A 12,918-nucleotide genomic window follows, 5' to 3' on the forward strand; every position below is an offset into this window, starting at 1 on the left:
TCCCATATCTCTTCTCTCTTGCATCTCCCTCCCTCCCACCCTCCCTATCCCACCCTTCCAGGCGGTCACAAAGCACCGAGCTGATCTCCCTGTGCTATGCTTCCCACTAGCTATCTACCTTAAGTTTGGTAGTGTATATATGTCTATGCCTCTCTCTCGCTTTGTCACAGCTCACCCTTCCTAACCTGCTTTTCTATCTCCCAATCCAAGGCTGTCCCCAAAACTTCACTAGATGAACCTTAAGTCAAAATACCCAAGTTCTGAGGACTGCGTCTATCTCAAAAAAGAACATGACATTCTAATTTATTTAAACCTCACTTTACAGATAATCTTGGCTCAGAATTGAACAAAAACTTAAATAGAAAACTCAATCAAACAAGTTATTCACATGAAGTCATAAACCAGCAACCATCCACCCATGCACCCACCCACTCATTCAGCCCACAAATATTATTGAGCACTTACAAAGTGCCCATGTGCAGTATTAATTGCTTGGAATGGCTCTGTGAGCAAAACAGACAAAATCCCTGCCCTTATGAAGCTCCCATTAGAGTGGGGATGGAGGGAGGGGTGGGGGAACAGAAAAGGGTGCTGCTCGGCTGGTGTCAGTACCTCTGAAGGGGGTACAGTGAAGCTGCTTCTGCAGGTGTTAAAAACACTGCAAAGTGGATTCAGCTGCTGCTACAAGAAGGAACTGCCACTGCTGGGGTGAAGATCTGTAGCTGGAGAGATGTTCACCGGAACAGGAAGCAAACTGGGAGGAGCAAGTCCCTTCCTCCTCCTCCATCCCTGCAATCTCTCTCAGGCATTGTCTATGCAGAGTCTAACGGGGACCAGCTGGCAAAGCAGAAATGTAGTTTGCAGAGTCCCAGCACCAGCATTGCAAAGAATATAGGAAGGTGAGTTGGAGCTAAAATAGCTTGTAACTGGCACAATAATAAAAAGATAATTTAGGTTAGAAGATGATAAGGGCTTTGGGGGGAAGAAAAGAGCAAGGTAAAGAGGATCAGGAGAGTGCTACATTTTAAATTGGGCAATCAGGGCGGGCCTCATTGAGAAGGTGATTTTTTTTTTTTTTTTTGCGGTACGCGGGCCTCTCACTGTTGTGGCCTCTCCCGTTGCGGACCACAGGCTCCGGACACACAGGCTCAGCGGCCATGGCTCACGGGCCCAGCCGCTCCGCGGCATGTGGGATATTCCCGGACCAGGGCACGAACCCATGTCCCCTGCATCGGCAGGCGGACTCTCAACCACTGCGCCACCAGGGAAGCCCGAGAAGGTGATTTTTGAGTTATAACTTAGAGTGATGAGATGCACTACTAATCTAACAATGGTCCTATCCAAGATGTCTTCCAGGCAGTAACTGCACTGCCAGTAATTGTCCAAGGCCAGCAAAATTCACTCCTTCAGGCCTTTCTTACCCAGATTTATATTTGAGACAGAACTGCTCCTATTCCTCACATTTCCTTTCCCAGTCCTATGTAAACAGATGCTTTAAACTGAATCTCAGGGACAAAGCCCTTTCCTAAAACTGAAAAGATACCTGATCTGAGGGATTTATCACAGGTGGAATCACCTGGCATGACTCCATATTCCAAGAGCATTCTAGAGAAAGCTTCTTCTCTGAAACAGAGACTTACCAGTTACACACACACACACACACACACACACACACACACACACAGAGGCATTCTTCAGCCTATGAGATTATTGATGCCAAGGCTGGGAATAAGCAAATTTGTGAAAGCTGTCCAATCATCTAAGAAACCATTTTAGGGGGAATTCCCTAGTGGTCCAGTGGTTAGGATTCTGTGCTCTCACTACCAAGGGCCTGGGTTCAATCCCTGGTCAGGGAACTAAGATCCCACGAGCCGTGTGGTGCAGCAAAAAAAAAATTTAATAATAATAAGAGTAATGATGCACCTTTGAGCTTTCAGAAACCATTTTGAACATTGGCATATTCCACTATGTAAAACATAAGGGCTTTTCAGATAAAAAGTAAAAGCCTGGGTAGAGTGACCCACAGAACCAAGTAGCCTTGAAATACAGATTAAAACCATGAGGAGACATCACAACACTCCCATCAGAATGGCTGAATTAAAAAGACTGACAAGTGTTCACAAGGACTTGGAGCAACTGGAATGCTCATCTCTTGCTGGTAGGAATATAAGGTGGTGCAACCTCTTTGGAAATCTGTTTAGCAGATTTTTCTAAAGCTAAATATATGGCTACCTTCTCATTCAGCAATACAAATCCTAAGTATATACCCAAGAGAAATTGTTGCACAAAAAGACATGTACAGAATGTTCCTAGTAGCTTGACTTATAATAGCCAATGACTGGGAAAAATTCAAATTAGTCAACAGATGAATGGGTAAATAAACTGCGGCAGAGGCATATAATGGGCTGCTACTCAACAGCAATGACAACATAACAGCCCTCTGTACACTTGTCCATGCAGGACCCTATGGGGCCTTCCTGGGACAGACCTCCCTATGTCCTGCACCTTCCTCTTGTTTGTAGAAAAACTTTAGCCTCCTAGGCCTTCCCCAAACTCCAAAGAATAAATTTAATCAGAGAAGTGAGAAAATGCAGAAGCCAAGGGAAACAGTCAAGCAAGACAAAATAATAATAGCTTAGCCATTAAACGGAGTCAGGGACGTTTAGTTCCTCCTCAAGTGCTACAGATAATATTCTGAGCTATACCCATTGAGCTGTTTTGCAGATACTGAAACCCCCACCAGATGGAAGAAGTTAACTGTATGCTGTCCACAAGCATGTAGACCCCAGACCAGTTGGAACCAGAAGGCTGATGATGTTGACTCCCAATCACCTCACTACCAACCAATCAGAAGTATGTCCACAAGCTAGTCATGCACTCCATAACCCCCCTCCCTTACCCTGTCTTTAAAAACCTTTCCCTGAAAGCCATCAAGGAGTTTGGGCCTTTTGAGCATTAGCTGCCTGGACTCCTTGCTTGGCACCCTGCAATAAATGGTACATATTCCTTCACCACAACTGGTGTCAGTAGATTGGCTTTACTACACGTGGGCAAGCAGACTCAAGTTTGGTTCCATAACACACTCAATAACTTCGATGAATCTCAAAAACAAAAATATTGTGCAAAAGGAGCCACACACAAGAGCACATACCGTATGTGCAAGAACAGGCAAAACTGATGATAATAGAAGTCAGAACTGTGGTTACCTCCAGTAGCAGGGTGGTATGGACTGGGAAGTTTCGAGGAAGCTAGCTGGGTTGCTGAAAGCATTCTCCACCTTGATCTGGGTGGTGGTCACGTGGATATGTACACATGTGAAAATCCATCAAGCATTTTGGATTAGCCTGGCTATGAACTTTGTAATCTGTGCATTATCCCTCAACAGATAAAAGAAAAAGAGAGGAAGAGAGGGAGGCAAGCATCTTTCCTTAGGGACGCATGGTAAGAAATCAAATAGTCTATAATCATCAGCTGACTGCTCAAAGAGAAGTCTGTGCTCAAATCTATCAAATATGACGCAGCTTCATCAATCAAGAGAAACACATCAGAACAAACCAATTGTAAACAAAATTCAAGCTGCTGTAAAATCTTTGAAGGTTATTCTAGTCAGCTCCACAAACTGAACAAGTGCCCTTAAAAAACCCTTTAAAATACTAAAAAGTTTGTCCTGTGTTTCCTCTTATATGACAAATAGTGATGCCTCAAATCTTCCTATGGACAAATTAAAGCAAGTCCAAATCAAAAAGGCACTTAACCAAATATATACATCAATCAAAAAAGGAAACAAATAGTTCTGACATAATCTGATCAGTATTCTTTAGAATAGTAGAGGAGTGTGGAATTTGGCTGGCGCTCAGTGTTTGAACAAACAGTTCAAAAATTATGCTTCTCTGTCTCCACAATAAAATATAAATATCTGAAACCACCTAACCAAGTGGATGACATAAGCCAGTTCATTAATTGCAAGACATTTTTCAGACAGCTGGTCAGCTACACAAGTCCCCCACCCCTACCCCTACTGAAGGACAGTTCAGGAGATATTAAAAAACATTTTATTAGTAAAGAAACAACACAATGTCCAACATCAGGGCTATGGTAAGTAGTGATAAAGCCATATCGTGTAATATTGTGTAGCACTTAAAAATCATGGAGTAGAAGTCTACTTATTGACATGGCCAATAAACACATAAAAAGATGCTCAGCTTCAATGAAAATCAAAGAAAAGTACATTTAAACCTAAAGAAATGTATTTTACAAGATTATCTGTAGTAAAAAAAAAAAAAATCTAGGAACAACCTAAATGTCCATCCACAGGGGAATTTTTTAATAAGTTATAGTGTACCTATACTGTGGAATACTACGCAGAACAAAGAGAATAAAGTAGATCTAGGTGCACTGACAAGGAAACACAACTATTGTATATAATGAATTATTTTTAAATTTTATTTTATTGAAGTAGAATTGATTTACAACGTTGTTAATTTCTGCTGTACAGCAAAGTGATTCAGTTATACATGAATATATACATTCGTTTTCATATTCTTTTCCATTATGGTATCACAGGATATTGAATATAGTTCCATATGCTGTACAGTAGGACCTTGTTGTTTACCTGTTCTATATATAATAGTTTGCATCTGCTAATCCCAAACTCCCAATCCATCCCTCCTCCACCCCCCTATAATGAATTACTTTTAAAGCCACAGAAGAACCTGTATAAAGAAGCTTTTCCACTTAAATTTCAATGTCTATAGATTCACAAAAAGAAAAACTCCAGAAAAAAGAATGTCAACACTTCCCTCCACCAACAGATGGCACCGACTATAGTGAAAGGTCATTTTAGACCTGCCATGATGAACAATCCAGTCCATTACTCAACTGTGTTGACATCCTTGTGCCCAAGTAATTGTTCACACATTGTCAACCCCATAATAACCAATAAGCATAACACCCGTGAGAATCTTGAAAGCACTAATAAGAGGCAAAATTACAAAAGTAACCAATGTAGAAATAACATTTACTTTGAAAGTGGTGAGAAAATGAGGAATGGAAAGTTACAGGTGCATCTGGAAGGAATTGTCACCGTGAGAACAGTTTTAAATCACAAAAAAATAAAGCATGCAATAAAGGAAAAGAGCTGTGTCTATTCAATCCAAACTAAGCAGAAAAGAACAAAAAGAAAAGTGAGACTGATGAAATGGAAAAAGTTTCAATCTGTGGCTAAATGATCAGGATCAAATCAGCTTTTGATCAACTAATTTGTCTGGAAGTAAGAAGTGGAAAGAGTTAAAGGTTAAGCCCAAATTGACATCAGCTCTTATGAACTTAAGGAGAGGGAAGGGGATGAGCCCCAGGGCTGGGAGCACCCCCTACCCCAGTTAACCCCAGGTGACAGAGAATGGCTCCTGGTGACGGCCTCCCCCCACCAAGCAGCTCCACTGCTCTCGGTTTCCCCTCAACTGCCTAGAGAGAAGAAACCTTGAGAGGCGGCAGTCTCCCTAAATTGATTCCCCAGCCCTGAGGATTGGAGAAAGAGGGAAGAGTAAATCATGTTTCTGTCTGCATCCTAACCCTTTTAGGGCTTTTGAATGGCCAACATCACCCCACATGAGACAGGAGGGATTCGACAAAAACTGGTTAGAACCTACTAGGCCCAGGATGGCGGAAGATTCGACTTCCAGTAGACCTTGAGCCTCATTATACGCTCATTGTAGTATATTAGCATAAGCCAAGGGACACACGCACAGGTGCCATGACAGTTCCGAGGTTTACCTAAAAGGCCAAAAGTGGGCGGTGGCCCAAATTCTGGAAATTCCCACCCCTTCTCCAAAATAGTTGGAAGAATCCTCCCACTCATTAGCCTATGAAATTACCCAGCCCATAAAAACTAACATATTTCGGGGCGCTATCACTTTCCAAAACGACCCTATGCCCTGGGACCAGTCTCCCTTCTCAGAAGGACAGCATTCTGTCTATGGAATGTGTACCTCTCTAAATAAACTTGCTTTCACTTTACTATGGCTCGGTCTTGAACTCTTACTTGTGCAAAGCCAAGGACCCTCACTTGGCAGCCTATCCCATCCCTATCGGTCACTTGCCCGAGACCTGGGACATGACCATCCTCTTGTGTCCCATTTTCCTGCAACACATAGGCACCTGCCCTGGAGGAAGGTGAAGATTTGTTCTAAGACACTGGGGGGTGGGGTGAGGGTGGGCAAGGAAGCAAGGCAGACCCATAAACCAAACCAAACGAACCCTAGTCAAACAGGCAGTTATCCAAGTATACATACATACAAATCCAAAAATGGAAGCAAAATCATTTTTCTCCGGACCCACTCCCACCCCCTCCGCAGGCCTCACTTCGCATGTGCCCCCCTCCACTTAGCTCAGGAAAATATCTGGAACAACAGTGATTCATCTTAACACACAAATATAGAAGGAAACATAATTAACTGCAATTACTATGGCAAATATTAAGCCCACATATAAAAATTGAATATCACTCGAAATTCAGGCTTGAAATTATCACCCTTGGTCACCCATGGGGCAGGCAAGGAGCCTTTGGGTCCTAGGTTCTCAGCTTTGTGCCCTGTTTCCAGCTCTCTTCCCCCACCCCTCCTCCATGGGGCTTCCTTAATTTCCCAAAAGTCTGACCTCATCCTGAGAGCCCATTCACTTACCTATCACATACAAGAGGGCCCTTCCACATCATTTTCCATTTACTAGAATTTTCTTTTCACCATTTTTCCCCCCTCAGGAGGAACTTTTCCCTCCTTCTGGGAAAAAGGAAAGAATTCCTTTCAGTCAAGAGCTCAGTGACCATGACATCCAGAAATGGCCCCCAATAAAGAGATTCATGGGTGAACAGGAATCTCCAAGAATTGCCACAATAACACACAGGGGTTTCCTTCTAAGGTTTGTGTGCACAAATGTGGTCCCATCAACAGAGAGACTGTGGTCCAACACCGACACGTGTGAAGGAGGAGGATGCCAGCTGCCTCCTTTCTGGGGTTCCTGGCCCCCTCTTGTATCTCTTCGAGGGCTGCCAGGAGGTGGCATCTCCCATGTTCTCTGCCGACAGCCAACCACTCTGGACTGCACATCTTGTTGCCCCTCTTGGACCAAAGCCCCCCGTCTGCAGCCCCCACTGTGTCCTCAAACGCCACCCAAACGAGTGCTGTCCAAGGCACTGGTCCATCGGTCCTTGTCACATTGGCCTGGACACCAGCACACCTCTGACTCGCCCCTCATCCGTCCGTAGCTTTGAGTTTCCCAGGCCATTGCCAATTCCTTAGCTACTGTCAGAGATAAACAAAGCTGGACATGAGTTAAAACGGCAAAAACAGATTTTATTCAGTAACTACCGACAGTAGGGATATTGCTGAGCTCCGCACACTTTGCGCAGAGGTGACTAGGGCATTTTAAAGGGAGAATGAGGGAGTAGGGAGGGGAGAGACTGGGAGACTGGAAGCCCTATCCTTCCTGATGAGTGCCTTTCAAAGGGATGACTCTCAGGTCCTTGGAAAAGACACTCCTGAGTTGTAGGAGTTACATATACATCTCAAGGGGACAGAAGGAGAAGCCTTCAGAGGCCTAGGTCAGGCGTTGGCTAAAACAAACAGTAAATTCTTTTGACAGCCCTGAGCTTTTCCAGACAGGAAGGAACTCAAAAGCGGGTTCTGAGGTCTCAGGGACACAGCCTTAGGCTGCTAGAAGCCATGCTAGGGTTGGTCGCATCTCTTAGTGCAGGGGTTTGGATCCAGTCATCGTGTGCCAAGAGTTCTTGCATTTCTCCTTACCTATCACCCAGACCCACACCCTTGGGCTCCTGACCTTGCTGTTGCTACCTGCCCGCCTGCCACCCACCTCAATTCTTGTCCACAAGCTGCCAACAGCACCACCCCAAATGCCACTTGTACATCTGACTCTGCAGCCTGCTTATCAGCTGCTGGCAGGGGAAGGACTCAACTTTCTCTTTGCTTGGGTTTCTGATGCCACAACTCTCTCAGCTTTTACACCAGGAGCATTCTCCTTCCCCAGTGTAACCGTGAGCCACCAGCAAGAGTTCCAGCTACTGCCTCACCCTGTGTGGAGGAGCCACCGCCCACACCTGTCCAAGGCCCCATAGCTGAGCCTGGCTGGCATGGCCACATTCCTTCTTCCCTATTGTCGCCTCTCCCGGGGAGCACAATTCCACCTACAAGTGAGCTGATGTGGATCCATTAACCCCCCACCCAGTCTACTCTCACCCCGACACCAAACATGCCCAGGTAAATTCAACCCCCAGGTGAGAGCAACGTTCGAATGATTTTCCCTGGTGCACCTAGGCCCATGTAAATAAACAGCTCTAACCATGCAGGAGGGTAGAGTTTTACAGTGTTATCCAGGGTGGGTTTTTTTCCTGAATCCTTCCCCTCATCAAGAAGCAGCTAGGGCATTTGAAGCTTACCGTCCAGGAAGTCATGGAGAACGCAGCGAAACAGAAAGTCAATTCTTAGCTTTTTTAGTTTCAAAATAGACCTCTGAAATTTATGGCCAAGGTCGTATTTGAAAAAGAGAGGGTGGGGGTTGGGAGGGGAAAAGGCTGTTGAATTTTAAAATCTAAGTCATAAAAGATTCAAAGCACAATATTTATGTCTCAATAAATTCAGAAGAACGTGCAGGAAAGTAAAAGCAGTTTTTCCAGCTGCAGGATTGAGAGGAGAGAGGTGAGCTGGGGAGTAGAGCGGGGCAGCCGGAGTGTTAGTGTGTCACTGAGAAGGGGCCCTGCTCCCTGCCATCTTCAATCCCTGGCCCATTCCTGAGAATAGAATTGACAGTAGAATCCCGTAAAGGCTCACAGAGGGCCCAAGAGCAGAGAATCACCCTTGCTGAGGCCCCAACCAACGCAACAGTTGACTGCAGTTGTATGAGCAGTCCCAGCCAAGACCAGCAGCAATGCCGCCCAGCGCAGCCCAAAGAGCTGACCCATAGAAGCCTGAGCAAATAATATGATTGTTGTTATAAGTCACTGAGCTTGAGAATGGTTAATTACACAGAAATAGATAAGTGAATTTGGACAAAATTGCTTTATTTGTTTACATTTATACTGGGAAAAAGAAATAAGCAACAATCATTTCTATAGCAAGAGGGTTATGTTTTTAAAGATGGGTAAACCTATGTATGCTTTCTATATGCAGAGAAAATGTCTGGAAGATCACAAAAGAGACTGAATGATGGCTGGAGAGAGGAGCTGTGGGAGAGTGAAGCATACTTTCCACATGTTTGAGAGTTTATAAATGTGCATAACATTTATAATAAAAGGAAATTCATTGAGTACTTGGCTATATACCAGGCACTGTACTAGGCATTAGGATCAAAAAATTGAGCTAGACATTGTCCCTGCCCTCAGAAAGCTCCCAGCCTAACGGTGACAGCCATGCAAGCAGACCACTGATAGCAATCTGAGCAGAGAGAGGAAAGGCATAAAGAAGCAAATGGACAATTTTATGGGGCAGGGCGGGGAATGAGCACACTGGGACAGACTGAGAAAGTTCACAGAAGAGGCTTAAAAATAAGTAAATGCTGGTGGCATAAATGGGGGAGGACCTGAGAGGAGGGGTGGAGGGGGGTGGCACTTCCCACCTCTGGGCCGCAGATCTTCCCTCATTCTAAAATGAGGGAATCAGGCTAAGTTATCTTAGACACCACGTCCAGTTCTGAAGCCCTAGGCCTTCCTTCACCTTCTCTCCCTCTGTTCAGGTAGCATATTCATCACACAGTGAAAATAAGAAAACTAATACCATATCTAGGGGAAGCTCAACATGCGGACAGAGCTGTAAACTGGGACTCAGGAATGTGGGTTTCTTAATCAGACTTCTGCAGGCAGATATTGTTTTGTCTTCTGTGATTCAAACACTACATGTGTGAATTTCAGAGGTCAGGTGTAGGGGAGGAAAAATATTTCCTCTACCTATCTTAATTAAGTTCCTCAGTTGGGGCTCTGTAACAAAAGACAGATTAACAAGAGAAAACAAACAGAATTTTGTCAACATGTATATTTCATATAAACATGGGAGAAACTCAGAGATGAGTAATTTAAGGAGGTAACTTAGAACTCAGGCTTATGTAGCTTATGTAGCATTTTCAACAAAGAACAATAGATTTGTAGAGCAATGGCAGGTCAAAAGAAAGAAGTTTTAGGCTTCAAAGGGCAACAAACTGTGTGAAAGTAAATACATGGGGGAAAATTAATGGAGTAACATTTGTTTGTTTGTTTGTTTGTTTGTTTACAGTAACGTTTGTCTCTGGGCTGATAAGAGTCCAGAGTCTTATAGTAAAGGAAAATGTATATCCTGCCTTTAAGCAGAAATGGGGAAGGTATAGAGGGCTTTTCCTGCATTTGCTATTTCTTAATTGCCTTCAGCTCAAAATAATTCTTACATTAAAAAGGGATATTTTGACATATTCTGGTTTACTTCACAAGTTATGTAGACCAACCATCCATCTGTAGATGGAATCACTGAAAAAAAAAGGGGAATTACAAAACAGAGGACAGTGTCTTATCTTGGCACCCAAGGCAAGTTCCTAGAACCTCAGCAAACCATGCAGTGGGTTGGGAAAGCACACTGGAGTCAGGAAACTGAGTTCAAATCTGGGTCGAGCTGTGTGACCTTGGGCAAATTACTCACTCAATTATTCTGTTTCTCCATTTACATACTATTTACAAGTAACTGAGCCTCTATGAACCCACTCAAGACTTAAAATCAATTTCAAACATAATCACATTAAAACACACACACACCTCTGAAGGCAAAAATGAGTAATGAGCATTTTTCCTGGAATTATAGTACACATCACACAGCAAAACTTCCCCAAAATCTTGACTTTGTAGGGGAGGAAAAATAATTTTCCTTTTACACTTATGAGTTCTTAGCTGAGACCCTTGTAATAAAAAATAGAGAAAAGCATAAAAGAAAAAAGCAAACAGAAGTTTATTAACATGTATGGCTCATGTATACATGGGAGATACCCAGGAAAAATGAGCACCCCAAAGAGGTGGCTTTAGAATTCACGATTAAATACTATGTTAATAGGGAAAGAGGTAAGGGGATGTAGGCCTCTTAGGGGAAAGTATGTAATTTTGGGGAAAGATGAATGGGCTCTTAGAAGAATATGTGGGAGATAAGATAGTTTGTGACAAAGTTACCTGGGTGTGGTATTGACGTCCATCCTCCTCTCCTATGATAAGAATGAATCTTCCCCTGTTAACGAAATTCCCAGGGAGGGGATTTATGACATTTGAGTTCCTTTGGGAGGATTTATCTTTAGGCAGATAGGGGAGTTCAGAGAAAGCCTCTCCATGCATTTGTTGTTTTTCAAATGCCTACAGTTCAAAATAATAGATATATCAAAGCAGCATACTTTGGGGCGTGGCATGGCCTAAATGCCTACAGTCATATTTTGTGGTGGCATATTCTACAGCCTTCAGCTCTTTCTTAAAATTCCTCTCCCTTTAGCAGCTGCTACAGTTGTTCGTCTCTCTGTCTCTCTCACTTATATCTTCTAGCCCCACTTCACCCTCTTAGCTGCTGATCCCCCTCCAGCCTTACCCCCCAGGTCCAGCTATTCCTTTCTTATAAAGAGCAGTGACTCCACCTAACACCCTCCTTAGATGATTATCTACAATTATTCATTAAAATACTTTTGGTCTCAAAGACTGGATGAAGAACACAGACCTTGCCAAGTGTTTGGGAGGATTAAATAAGAAAAGTATGTCTATTGCCCAGAGAGAGTAGACACAGCAGATATGTGTTCCTCTTTTTGCCTTCCTTTCTCCTGGACAGTAGTGGATATTCAGAAGTGGAAAATGGGGCAGAAAAGCAAGCTGCCTTAAGGAGAACTGTCAACCACTGAAAACCAGACTTTGTACTGAGATTTTGGGGTGTGTGATTGACTCCCCTCCCCACTACACACACATCTTTCTAAAGTACCCCCAATCCCCCTTATGTAATTTGAAAGATGAATGGGCTCTTAGAAGAATATGTGGGAGATAAGATAGTTTGTGACAAAGTTACCTGGGTGTGGTATTGACGTCCATCCTCCTCTCCTATGATAAGAATGAATCTTCCCCTGTTAACGAAATTCCCAGGGAGGGGATTTATGACATTTGAGTTCCTTTGGGAGGATTTATCTTTAGGCAGATAGGGGAGTTCAGAGAAAGCCTCTCCATGCATTTGTTGTTTTTCAAATGCCTACAGTTCAAAATAATAGATATATCAAAGCAGCATACTTTGGGGCGTGGCATGGCCTAAATGCCTACAGTCATATTTTGTGGTGGCATATTCTACAGCCTTCAGCTCTTTCTTAAAATTCCTCTCCCTTTAGCAGCTGCTACAGTTGTTCGTCTCTCTGTCTCTCTCACTTATATCTTCTAGCCCCACTTCACCCTCTTAGCTGCTGATCCCCCTCCAGCCTTACCCCCCAGGTCCAGCTATTCCTTTCTTATAAAGAGCAGTGACTCCACCTAACACCCTCCTTAGATGATTATCTACAATTATTCATTAAAATACTTTTGGTCTCAAAGACTGGATGAAGAACACAGACCTTGCCAAGTGTTTGGGAGGATTAAATAAGAAAAGTATGTCTATTGCCCAGAGAGAGTAGACACAGCAGATATGTGTTCCTCTTTTTGCCTTCCTTTCTCCTGGACAGTAGTGGATATTCAGAAGTGGAAAATGGGGCAGAAAAGCAAGCTGCCTTAAGGAGAACTGTCAACCACTGAAAACCAGACTTTGTACTGAGATTTTGGGGTGTGTGATTGACTCCCCTCCCCACTACACACACATCTTTCTAAAGTACCCCCAATCCCCCTTCACCCAGTCACACTACTGCCCTTAAACATTCTTCCTTGTGGCCATTTCACTACCTGACTCTTTC

The sequence above is a fragment of the Lipotes vexillifer genome, unplaced genomic scaffold, assembly GCF_000442215.2.
Source record: "Lipotes vexillifer unplaced genomic scaffold, Lipotes_vexillifer_v1.1 scaffold496, whole genome shotgun sequence".
NCBI lineage: Eukaryota > Metazoa > Chordata > Mammalia > Artiodactyla > Lipotidae > Lipotes > Lipotes vexillifer.